A 13998-nucleotide genomic window follows, 5' to 3' on the forward strand; every position below is an offset into this window, starting at 1 on the left:
TAAAAGAAAAAAAAAAAATCCCAGTGTTGGCGTAGCTTTCCATGATGCGAAAAATTCTTGTGTTTATTTCAGTTGTTCAGTTCAGCTGTTAATTCCCTAACGGTGACAGCTGAGTTCTTTCACCTTAATGAAAATGTGTAATGAAGTGAAAAATGTCAGCCTTTGACAGGTTCACAAATCCATTTTTCCTTGTAGGGCCAAAGTCTGCAAGGTGTAAGCACCTTCCAAGATCTGGATCTGTTGTCCTTAAGAGACTAACTGCCCAACATTAATTTTCTGCCTTTAAGTGTCTTTCTCTTTGATAATAATTTTATGGATTTGGTGAAATTTACAGTCAGTTATATTTTTAAAAGCCCAAAAAGACAGCCTAGAGAAGAGAAAGTGATGTTTATGTAACTAAAGTATTATTAAATATGCTGTATTCCAGAGTGGAAGAGAATTCTACTATCTTTTGGAGGCAAAACAATTTTATGTAAAACCAGGAAGCATACAGAATTCATATAGGAATTTTTAATTGTTTTCCTTTTTAAAGGAGAATGAACAGATTCTATCTGTAAGAAAAATCAAAGCAGCTGTGAAAGCAGACAAATTTCCTATCAAGAAAACGTGCATCACACAAATGGGACAGAGGTTCTTTAAAGCCCTTACAGACCTCACTGTAGCCAAAATGTAGAATACAGAACCTCTGTGACACATTAAATTATGAATCTTATTTATATGGGCATCTATGTGCTGATGTCTCAGAATGTCTTTGAAAGATCTGTACTGCTATGATTTTTTTTTTATGTTTTCCATTTGTACCACAATCCTAATAGCTGCCATTTTCCCACTCCTGGGGCTTTCTGTAGATCAGTGGATGTTAGGTTTAAACTTCTGTTTTCTTTGATGAAGCTTTCAATAAAAAAATAAAGAAAAAAGCTGGGTGACTCTGTGTTCTTGTAGCACCTTTCTGCAGAGGCTTCCCAAGACCGTGGCTCTTGTGCTGAGCACAGAGGGAGCGGAAAGACTTTGCAGCAAAATCTGCCTCCTCCGCGTCTTCACCAAATGGAAGGAAAGAATTGGAGAGACAAGATGGCTCTGGTGCCCTGTCAGCAGCACAACCACACGTGTTAGGAGGTGAAATGCAGGAGAAAGTTTTTCTCGCACCAAGACTGAGTGTTTAATACTAATAGGTATCCACTGCCTGCGCTCTCAGCTGTGCTTACTTGCTAGAAGAACATTGCCTCTGTTTCTGAGGCTTATTTTAAAGAGTGACTTCAGGGCAAAAGTTGCCATATGGAAGGCAGAAAATCTTTATTTACAGAATAACTACAACCTAAGCAGTGGTACTGCAAGCCATACTTCATCTTGAAAGGGAACCGAAAAGTAAATTGTCTCCTCTGCCACATCTCATGGGGAACAAGAAAGCTATTTGGTGCACTTCCCCGTGGCTGCTCCAGTCAGCGACTCTTGTGTGGCCATGTGCATTTCTTCCCACGAGGGCGGTTTCTGTGATGAAAGAAACTTCCACTGGGCTGGAAGTGTCCAGTAACTCTCCTCCCCAGCCAAGGAGCTTTATTTAGAGGCTGGATATCACTGAGTGCTCCTTTGCACTAGTTCCTCCTACCAGGAATGTGGCTATCTCCTTGAGCACTAAACGTGTTTTGTGGGTTTGCTTGCACACTTTCCTTTTCATTCTTTGTACCCAAATGCAATACCCATGGGTGAGCTTCTCTCTCTCTTAAGCCTAATCAGAAAAGCCCAAAGAAATCTTTAGAAGATGGAGGAATGGGAAGAGGAAGCGGGTGAGAGGGTTTTTTCAACTGCATCTATGCTGAAATGCCCATTGCTGCTGCTCTTGATGATGGTGAGAGAAGGAGGAAGGCAGGAGGCTGAAGCTACAGGCTGCCTGGCACTCTGAGTGGTAGCTGAGGGGCTTGGGGAGAGCAGCAGAAAGTGGGACACTTCATCCCACCAACACACGTGTCAAGCTCTAGCTCATGCTAGATGCTCTAGCATTCAGATTCAGATTTGTCACTTCCAGGATTGCTCCATTTCCAAGATCATTCCACTTTGATTTCTACTAACGAGGGTATCACTAACAACTGTGGTGTCAGTGGGTTTGGTTTTGTTGGCTGTCAGTTGGCTGGCTATGTGCATACTCAAACAGATTAAGGGGGTTTTGCATCATCTTCCACAGAACTGCAGGTAAGAAGGCTTAGAGGAGACTCTCATCCTCCTGGTCGCACCATCCGTGTGAAAAAAAAAGTTAATTGGTAAATGATGTCATTGTATTTAACACTAGGTCGCCTATCTGTACGATAGAATTAAAATAACAGGGATAAATGGGCCTTTGTAGTGTGTAATGTATGTTTTTTCCAGAAGGAGATGGTTGTGTTTATCAGTAGTCTCCATCTGGAATGGGAGTCCATGACTTCCATGTGGAGAAAGCCATGTGCTCTGATTGTCACTCCCCAAGATTTCAGGCAGAGGGGGAGAAAAAAACCAAAACAACAGTTGTTGTAGAATAAACTGAGGAAAATTCCACACTTACCATGTTTAAATGCATTTTATTGGTATTATTTTGGGTGACCAGAGATTTCAAATGAAGAGCAAGGTCTCAATGTGCCAATAATGATCAGCAAACACACAAACATTCAGGAGCAGATGAGACTGTGGCAAAAGTTGCTGAAAGTGGCGAACAAACCAAGATACAAACCTAAGTGTCTGCCTGCCTGTTCGTAAACTTGCTCTAGCCCTTCTCTGTGCCTTGGCTCCTTGCCCCACGTTTGTCAGTCTGGTCTTCTGGGGAAGACTGTATCCTATACAAAAGTCTCCATTTGACTTAGCAGAGCACAAGCCGCAGTGATCACTAACGGTTGGCAGAAGCGGTCCTGAGGCTTTACTCAACAGGGATGATGGTTTTGCCAGGCGAATGGCAAGCCTGCCGGGCGGGAAGCGTGCTGCCCGGCCCATCCAGCCAGGCAGGCCACGACAGCCCACTGCTACATGCAAGACCATCACGTTGGTGGAAAGCAGGCAGGAGACATGCAGCTCTCCACTTAAGCCCTCCTGGAACCTGTCACTTCAGAGAAACACAGACATGGTCAGGAAGGTTTGTTTACCAGTGTTACAATATTTCTGAAGAAATCCACTTTAGGGGAAAGATGCTGCGACCAAACCACTTCCTTCCTTTAGAAGTTTAGGGATATAAGCCTCTGCCAAAGGCATGCTTGCTTTTATCGGCTTGCTTTGCACTGGTACATCACTGAACACATTTGGAGGGACATAAATGATAACTAAGTAATCTACTGGATATGGATACCACTTTAAATGGAGGAATTGAAAGTGGATCTAGTTAAAATGATGTAGCTGTTTTTTTTAAGTTGAATGAACTTGGGTTTATAGTGTGGCTAGCTGAGGCCCTAGGCTCTGCTGCATTGAAATACTGCTGAAAAATAGAAGTGTCTGAGAAAAACATAGAAAGCATGATTTACACATATTATTTGACTTATTTCACCATTTGTAACCAGACAGTATATTCTCTATCTTGTGTGGAATTCAGCTGTTGATACACAGCCAACTGGAAATTGTGTAAGCTCCTTGAACATCATTCCTGTGGGATCCAATCCCACATTTTTCACTCAGAAATAATTTCCTTCTTATTAACAGTTGTGCTACACCACATGGCAGCCCACTAGGATGCTTTCTTCCTCAGGTAGAGCAACTTCTACGCAGTGCCCATCTCATACAAAATACTGTGCAATGGAACTCAGGCTCCCCTGAGCTTTCCACACATCATGTGATTATTTTCTAGTTAGTCTTGTGACATGTGAAGGAGGTGCTTGGCCACCATTGAATCCCTTTTTAGTACAGAGGAGGAGGCAGAAGCAGAGGAGTAGACAGATCTCGTCCATTGATACCATTGGCGTAGCTAAACATACACGGGTTTTCCTGCTCGTAGCCACTCAAACGCTCACCTGAGCCCTAACGTCCACTCCACGGTGAGCAGAACTGTGTAAGCCGTCAGGAGAAATGGAGATCTGACCCAATGCTTCCTTTCTTCATTTGTGCTGCAACTTCCATCAGCGAACAGTTGTCTTAACACACAGCTGGACAGTCTGGCTTTCGTGTTGTAGAGGTGAGTCTTCCAGAGACCCAAAAAGTTACTACTTTAAAAAAAAAAAGTTACCTGTTTCATTTTTGTAGTTTCTCTTCCCTGTTTTGCAGGTGTGTCTCTTTGGTATTATGTCCCATGCACACTTCCAAGTGAGCAAACAAATGTTAGAGTAACACACAGTGGCCCCAGCCTCTACTGGGTACTGTGGAAACATGGAGAAAAGGACATGTTCTGCTAGGCTTATGAGGTGAATGAAAAATGATGCACTTAATCCATTAAGTAATTCATATTTCTGCTAGACCCTCAGGAACAGCTGAGTACAGTGGGCTTCAGCATTACTGGTTACTTTTCACAGCAATAGCACGGAGTTCGAAGACTGCTTTCCAAAATCCATTTCCTTTTTCACATATTGACTGTACTGTGAGGGTTTTGGGATGTAAACAGCTGTTTGCAGATGACAATTTTGGAGAATATCCAATTCTTTTTTTTTTTTCTGAAGAAAACATGCTCAGAAGGAACATCTACTGCTGTTTAGAAAAGTAGTTACCCAGTTGGTGAAAGTGCTACCACTAAAATCATCTTGAGGTGTATGACTCACCCCTGTGCAGACCCATATGGCTTGGATGAGGTACTTCTTCAGTCAAAAAATATTTATGTTGGAGGCCTGACTGACCTTTAAGTGGTGCTAAAGCTTTGAGCTTGCTTTGATTAGTGATGAATGTTGTCTATAGCAATGACTGAGATAGGTTGTTCACGGCAGGGTTGTTTCTACTACACAAGACAGCTGAATCATCTTTGTAGAAGAGGGCCTCACCTAAACATAACCTCAATGGGAACTTTTTTTCTTTAAGGACTCATTCAGTGAGCTAGCCATAAAAACATCCCTTCTCTTGTCTTACTTTTGCATTGGAGGCAGCGGTTGCATTGGACGTGTTTTCTGCAAATCACATTTTCTCCTTGCTTTCCCTTTGAACATGACCCTTTTGGTGCTCACTGCACACTGGCAGCGCTGCCCGTGCTCCTAATGAGGCGTCTGCCCTCACACAGAGGCACGAGAGGCCCCTGGACAGAGAAAGTTTCCTTCCACATCAAGGACTTCCCTGGGCTGCAGCAATCGTCCTTCCATTTGCCAGCCCTGGCTGTGTGAAATATGTTTATTACTGTAATATGTTTCAGCTCTTGTAGCCAGCTCCTCTTGACCAAAAGTAGGAGAGAACAAGCCCTCCTTGTCCCCCCTCCACCAAAAAAAAAAAGGTGTCAGAAACTTCCTCCAGCTGTGGTGACCCAGGATCAGGGAATTGCAAAAGCAAAAATCTCTGCTCTTCAGCTAAATTCTAGTTTGTTTTATTATAACTTCCTTCTCCTCCCAGACCACTTCCAGCTCATTTATCTGTCCCATCCACATGTTGCATCCTGTCTGGCATTCCGAGCGTGAGCTTTCTGAGGTTATTTCCATTACTTGCTTACACAGCACCGAGGAGAAACCTTCAAAAAGTTACCCAAGGTGTGAGCGCCAAGCTGCAACCATGCTGGATTCTCTGCTGAGACTTCTTTAGTTATTTCTTCCCAAAGCATATTATTATTTTATTAGGCTTGGAAAGAATTCTCATAAGAAAATAGGGATTTGAGCATCAAAGCTCACTGTGGTAATGTAGACTGTTTACCTGAGAGAAACCATTCGTCTGCTGAGTAGGAGTATTAAAGACTGTAGCTAATTGGAGAAAAAAGGGTGAAAATAGACAAACTTCCCAAAGAGGCGGGAAATGGCCTTCCCTAACTTGGAAGAGACTTTGCAGGCTAGTGAGGCGCTGCACCATTTTGGGTCTCCTTGAAGGCAGCTACAGTCTAGGAAGGTTGAGGTAGACCGAGCATGCGCTGCCCTGGTGAACGAGTTAGTAAATCATTTTGATTAATTCTACACACAGATAAAAGGGAAAGGACTGAAGCAGGATGAATGGCTGAGGTGCACGCAGCCTGTGAGGGAACAAGGAAACTTGAATGTCAGATGGCAGGATGTCAACACCTGGCCCAGAAAATTGTCTCCTTCTCAATGTGGCACAGAAAAGCATTCATTTTATCAGTAACAAGCGCTTAGAAACATAGGATGAAAAAATTTATTGCAGGATTACTTTTCCCAGTAGTGATATCTACAATGATCCAAAATAAATTATTTACAAAATAAAGCCCCAGTCCCTTTCCTCCCTCAGCTACTCGTTGCCTGTCCTCGCCCCTGCAAGCACACTCAGCCAGATATTTCGGACTTTTTATCAGGACAGCCACACTTGACTATAGACATTAGCAGAAATGCAATGAGAGAGACTGCTGTAGCCCTGAGAATTTCAGACTTGTTTCTCTTCACTTGCCCGGTATCATTCATATTTTAAGTTAATGATTTTCTTTTCCAAGAAATATGACATAGAGATAACTTAGTTTAAAATAATAAAACTTAAAAAAAAAGGCAAAACAAAACAGTAAATTTAATTACTGTAGAGGGTAAGGTAGAACTGCACCCTGAAATGGGTTACTTCCTAAATCAAAAAAAAAAGAAAAAGAAAAAAGAATCATACACTCTTTAAGATTCACTGTTGTGTGAGAAGTTTGTTTGCAGGCTAAGATACTGACCAAGGGCAAAAAAGATGGCTGCTTTTGGTCCTCTGCAAAGTTCTACTTGCTTTTGCCTGTTTAGGAAATGCTGTTTAAGAAAAATACTATGCGGTGGATATGAGTGTATATACATGTATATAAACAGAGCCATGATAATTTTATGCAATAGGGACTCTATGTAGCATTGTCTTCAATCTTTAAAGTATAACCCATCCTCAGAGCTTGAACAAAAAAGCAAACTGCACTGCCGACAACCTGTTTCTCTCTTCCCACAACACTTTCAGTAATAAAAGCTGCTTGGTGGTAAGGCACATGTGTAAAACGTGCCTGTACATTTGACCTGCCTCACTGCATGCCAATGCGAACTTGGGATTTTGTTGCCTTCTTTTTTAATGGCTGCAAGTGCCTTTTGGTGCAACAGACACAGCAGAGAGATGGGGTTGATGGAGAACAAAAAGTATGCAAATTCAAGTCTCTAGACAGGAAAAATTATCTCAGAGTAGAGGCCAGAGAAAGACCTAAGTAGGGGAATCTTTTCACCATAATGAGCAACAAAAAAACTCCTCAATCCTCTTCCATAGCTTTACTTAAGAAGCCTCCGATCCTCCTTTCCTTGTGATTGATAGACTCCATTGCTCCTTTTGTCTGTGCAGTAGCCCCTGCAGCTCTCTCTCTGCTTCTCACCAAATGCAGACGTATTCAAAATACTTGGTGTTTCTACAGGTATTGAGCACTCAAAATGCAGAACACCAGTAACAGCTGAGTGTGTACTAGCAGAGCTCAGTCCAGCGAGGCATGATTCCACCCATGGCAGCTGGCTGCTCTAGTAAAAGTCTCCTGGGCTCATGAAATAACTGACATGAAAGTGATGTTTGGAGCAAGAAACGGAACTCATTTTTTTAATTGACACTAAAGAGGAAATCATTTTAGTGTCAGTTGACACTGCCCAGGCACATTTTCGGTAATCAAGGCTCAGAAAAAGCAATGGAAATACCTATGAGGTGTGTTAAGAATGAAGCCAGAAGCAACGTGTGAGAGGTGCCAGCTGAAGGAGTCCCTGTGCTGAACGCTAAACGTAATGGGAAATCTTATGGAATTCAATCACAGAGGGAAAAAGCAGAAAAAGAGCAGCCCAGAAGAATCACACGTGGAGGAGCCTGGTTTACGCCTTTTAGTACAGTGTGAGGACATGGGAAAGAGAGGTGATTTCAGAAGGTGAAGTGTGATGCATGTGAGAGTATGTGGTGTGCTTGTGATTTTGAGGTACTGAGGAGTAAATGCTACCATATATCCCCTCTTGCTTTAGCTTTGAAACACTTCTGATCCTATTCCTTCCCTCCCTGTTGGCTAATACAGCATCCATATGGGACTTGGTTCGGGTTTTGGTTTTTTTATTTTCTACTCATTATATTAGATTTGACTTCTGCATCCAGTTACAAGGTTTAGAGGTTTTCTCAAGAGTTTTGGTCTTGCTTTTTCCATGTTGTATTTCACAACATTATAATCACTTTGGAGATAGATTCCATTCTGCACAAAATCAGATGACATTCCTATATTTTTACAAACAAAAATCACTGAAAGAGGAGTCAGCTTGACCGACAGGATAATAATATTTTTTAATGTGGAAAACCCAAATTCCTGAAGGCTATATATCCCTGACTGTCCTTGAGGCCCTAGGTGAAATTACAGGGGTTTCCCACTGTTAGTCCCAGGTAGTGATGGATATCTAAACTTGCAAGGCAGATAATACCATATCCCAAGGTATACATTCTTTGCTGTTGATTGCCTAAATACTTTCCAAATTAACAGATGCTACCAGCCCTTGCTTTCCACAGTCTGAGTTTGTGTCACTACCTTTGAGCAGAGTTTATTGTTGAATGAGGATGTGCAGCAGCACCCCAGAGCACACTGCAACACATCTGCAGGTGATATTGCTCCTTTGTTAACCAGCAAAGAGATCGCTGAGCCTAAAAAGCAACCCCCATCCCCACTTCCTCAAATTAGGACACTTTCCCATTTACTGTCAGCTTCTTCAGTCAGATGTCAATTCAAGTCAGTGTTCATAAACAAATTGTCTTCCAATTACTTTTCCAAGGTTTTTTGAGGAAATAAATGAGCTACCTTGTTAATTTCCAATTCTATTTTATGTTCTGGTTTTCTTATAGCCAGTAAGAGTCCAGTCCCCCTCCCATCATAGAGAAAAGACAACATTCCCAAGAACTACAAAGGAGTTCACAGTTTTGTCATGTGTTTGTTTATCTGTTAGGATTTGGTTTTTTATAAATCTTTGCTATTTTCCTGCCGTTACTTTTCGTAGCAGAACATACTGCTTTCTTATTTATTCTTGACAGATCTTGTATAAATTTATTGTTCTGCATCAATAACAAGAGTCATTAATCATAGTAACAATACACGTCACAGGATCTTCCAGGCATTCACCACTGAACTCGCTGAACTGTCCTATAAATGAACCCCTCTCCACTCTCAGTAATTACTTCTGGGCATACACAGAAAGTAAGGAGCTTGGTTAGAAAACCTGGGAGAAAAAAAGATAGTTTTTTTCCCAATGGATTGTAATGATGGGAATGAGGAAGAATCTCAGTTACAGGAAGGCAGAAAGAGTGAACTATAGTTATTGGAAAAGGATTTAATTTCTGTAGTAAATGGAAGTTTGTTTTTGAACAACTCCTAGTCAGTCAAAACTATAGACAAAGATTTGTTAAAAAATGTACCAAAATTGTTCCTCAAAATAGCCATTGCTTTTGGTTAGCTTCCATTCTTCCAACAACCACATTAGCCAATGAGCACAACTTCACTGTATTCATAGTTTATTTACATAAAAGAAATAGCAGGAGGAAAGTAATCTAACAGATTAGGGCAATGGACAGTAAATCCAATTCTATACCCAGTAAAGTCAATAAGAATTATTCTGCTGAGTTCACTGGATACAAAAAGAAGCCTGTGATTCAGACATCATAATATAAGCAACGAGCAACAAAGGAACACAGGAGCAAAAAGCAAGAATTGCAGAAATAAGGCAATGGCAGAAACAGAAGTCATACATTTTAATTACTTCTTTTTTTTATTTTAATTGAGCTTTGAGAACACATTTTGACAATGCTGAGTTTTGGAGGGCAAGCAATAAATTTAATTTGCTGGCTATAAAAATGGTTTAACCACAACTCAAGTCCTAAAATCTTATCCAAGATTTTGCTCCCTCTTTATCAAGAAAATCTGCCAATTGGATTAGGATCAGCAGAGATGGGATTATTATTTAGTCTTACCACCTTCTTTCCCCACTGCCTTTCCATCTGCTTTATGGAGAGGGTTTGATGGCTGTCAGGGAGGTGGATGGAGCCTTGTGAGAGCTTGAAAAGGAAGAGGGGAAGTGAAAGACAACCCCTGAACGGGGAAGGGTAAAGACAGCCGAGAGAAGGAAAAGGAAGGAAGAAGAAATGTAGGTGGCACGTTTACTTTAGCTGCAGAAGGTATTTACCACCTGGTATATGGACATGTATTTGTGCTTGTTCACCTGTTGTACTTACAGTCTCTCTTTTCCAGAGTATTTTCTTTGTGAGACATAGAACATTTGACAAACTTTCCAGCCTTTTTTGAAACATCCTCGATCATTATTTAATTAACTGACTCATTTCAGGAATTTCATTTGAAAATAAGAAAGCTGAAATAGGTCAAGCTACTTCTAAAAGAACATGAACAAGACATAATGTCGCCACTTTTACTGATGAACACTTCAACTTTATTTTTTGTTTCTCTACAACGCTCTGGTTTTGCTGCCTTTATTTCTGCTATGGAAGCCTTAACCATGTTATGCTTGATCCTTAGTCCTCAGTATAACTGTAAATACACAGTTACAAGTATATAATAACTCTGTATAAAAAAAAAATATTCACAAATGAGCAAATTTTGCATAACTCAGTGCAGAATTAGACCTTATTCTTATTGGCAGATTCCCACAGGCCTTGGTCTATTCTGTTGTGAGTGCTGTCCTTGAAGACAAAATCTTTCTCTTGGAAAGTAACTAGTCCATTTGTACTTTTTTTTTTTTTCTTCAAAAACTAAAGGGAATTTTGAGAAAGTCATCCCAAATTCTTCAGATAAAACATGAAGACCGCCTTCCTCTGCCTATATGGCAAACATTACTTCCAAGTAATCTTTAAAATAAATGACTGCTCATTATTGTCTAGAAGCCCATTTCTACCCCAAGAACTTCATCTGCTGAGAGAAATGGAGACAGCTTATTGCAGATGAAGTTGATGGAGCATCAGAAAAAAATAATTGAGCTTGTATTCATGTAAATATTCGCTCAGCATAAAAAGGCTCCCTGTGAGATGCAGACCTTGAAGACATTGAAGATGCTCTTCCAGTAAATCTGCAAGTGTCCAACCCATCTAACTCAGACAACATCAGGGATTGAGACGATTAGAAATGTCAGGGAGTCTTTACATTTTTCCATAATCCATTTAAAGCCTTTTCTGGTTTTAAAAGCTCATCAGTGACTTCTGATCAATGAGTGTGACAGTCTGGGACAGTCAAGGTAAGAAGCTTTAGTTTTTGAGACAGATTGGTTATTTTATGAACACTGTAGCTTCTATAAATCATATGGATCAGAACTTCCTTCTTTTGGGTTTTCGTTCATTCCTTCCTTATTTTAAGGATACCTGCGCTTGTATTTTGTAACGGACTAGTAGAGTTGCTGCTGACTTCTTCCCACCAGATGGCACCACAGACTGTAAGCCATACCCGCTACCTATACGTGTGCGTGCGTGTGTGTGTGTGTGTGTGTGTGTATTTGTATAAATGTATGTGCATATGAACATAGGCATGTATTTGTTGGTGGAAACACATGAGTGCTAGGCACCCACAAACCTCACCAATTTTACTTATTTCTTATCCCACCACAGAAGGAGGAGAAAGACCAACAAAATGACACCTTGCATTGAGACCACACTAGAAATAGTGCTTTTATATTCAACACATTCACTCCAAATGAGGGTGTGGTTCACACAAACCAGCACTCTGTCCTGTTTAAAAAAAAAAAAAAGATGATTAAAGAGAGAATGCATTTTATGAACTTTTACTTTTTAGCACAATTTATGGTAGCTACTTTCTTCTAAATTGCAATACCTGCTGTGTGGTCATTCTTAGATTCTGTTCATTCATTGAAGGATTATTCCTTGGAATCCAAATTTGAAATATTTTCAATCCAACTGTTCCACATGGCAATATGGACTGTCTACCAAGTGCTTTAGTAGGAAATGGAAAGAGGATGCTATTTCTATCCTAACTGGTTACCTTCCTTATCTTAATTTGACTCTTCAATATTTTGATCAAATGCCTTCACTGTGAAAATACCATAGAGATCTGCAAGATGAGCAGAAATGAATAATGCCCACAGAGAGATCATTTTAAAATAAATTGGCAAATAATACTCATAAAATGTTCATTATATTGTGGGTTATATATTTAAAACACACCTGACAAATTTGATTGTTACTTAGTGTTCTCATTTTTTTTCTTAATTAATTCTTGATTATTTCAGTTTTCCTTAGAAACAAAACCTCTCCTTGATCTGAAGAGTCTTCAGAGGGATTTGTCAGCTGACTGCTTAATGTCTGAGGTCTTGCCTTCACAGACGTGAAATAATATTAAAGCTTTTGAGGAGAACCATATTTAATTGTTACTGTAAAGTCCTTGCTGGAAAGGTGCTGTTTCATGCTGCAATGTAGATTAAAGTTACATCACTATCTTTTGCAAACAGTTTATCAGATCCATAAAGTGGTTTTTGGTCTGTGATTCTTTTCTAGGATATTTTAATTTCTGGTGTTTTCATTGTTCCTAATGTTTTTCCCTCCATGCCTTAAAAAGCTATCTTAGCTTGTGCTATTATCACTACTTTGTGGCAATTCCTGTAACCTATCACAACAGTAAGAGGCACAACATAAAAGATACAGTCTTAGTTACTGTATATGTAAGAAAAAAAAAAAGTGTTTGTTGTATTTTTTCGTCATCTGCCCATTTCCAGCTGTTCCTTCACTCCCTCCTGATTAGGTGGCACAATGGTGAAAATGCACTCTTCTCACCTTATGCCTTTAAAGCGTTAATTTCCAGCTCTTTCCAAAATGGGCAGCCACTTGCTGCCTCCAGTTCCTGCTGAAGATATCTTCAGCCTATCCTAGCCTCCAGTCTTAGTTGGGAGCCTAACAAATCCTGAGTGTACTGACAACTTGCACGGGAGCCACCAGGAAAAAAAAAACTGCGTTGCTGATTTATGATGGGTGTCCAGGAACAAGGAGTAGAGGAATAGCAATTTAGTTACTGGCAAACACATCACGCCAAAAAGCAAGCCAAGAGTCTCCATTTGTGTGCCCTCAATGGCAGCCTAGAGAGAGGGAGAAGAAACCTAATTCCTGGGATCATTAACCCTGGAGAAGGCTTTTATGAGACGGGAAAGCTGCTCTGCATGCAAATTGCTGCAATTTTGGATCATTGTCCTGGTTCTGGCTAGGATAGAGTTAATATTCACCTGATCTGGGTGGAGAACATACCATGTCTCTGCTACACATGGTACCCAGCAGAATGGGCACTTGGTGTAAGATCCTGCACTTGGTATCCACGCTGCAGTTGTTAAGCTCCAGGTCGAGCCTGCCTCATACGACAGGCGTGTTATATGAGCTGCAGCATGTGTGTGGGACGATAAATGATGCTGTTTGGAAATACTGCAATCATCAATGACCAGGACAGACAGCCAGGAAGAGGTGTGGAAATAGATCTTAGCTTGGTACGAGGGATGGACTGAGATGCTTGTTAATTGTTTTCTTCAGTCACGAATGTCATTTCTTAAAAGCATACTGTAAAGTACATTTTAATGCCTCATCCTTGAATTCTCTTCTGTTTCCCCTTCTTCACTCCCTGTAAATGCATTGGCTTGCGGGCTTGATGGTACTTAATTTGTACATTTTTTCTTAATTTGATGAGCTGTAAGTGCTCTTTTAGCCTACTGTGGGTGTTCAATAATCCAAAGTGGCTGTGAAGTATATAAGTCCTGTTGCTGCTTTATAGTGCCTGATTAAAACAGAAATAATGCATTATGAAATCTCACTCAAATGCCTTTATTGGATCACAGCTATCCATCATAACTCTGTAACTTTACTACAAACTGTCTTGGCTTGCTAGTCTATTTTTTCCTTTCACTATCAGTCTACATTAATAAGTGTGATAAAGCTGTATCTTCCTCATAGTTCTCTGGGTATTTTCTATTAACATCCCATTTTGCA

Source organism: Chlamydotis macqueenii, chromosome 2, assembly GCF_036417535.1.
Source record: "Chlamydotis macqueenii isolate bChlMac1 chromosome 2, bChlMac1.mat, whole genome shotgun sequence".
NCBI classification, from domain to species: Eukaryota; Metazoa; Chordata; class Aves; order Otidiformes; family Otididae; genus Chlamydotis; species Chlamydotis macqueenii.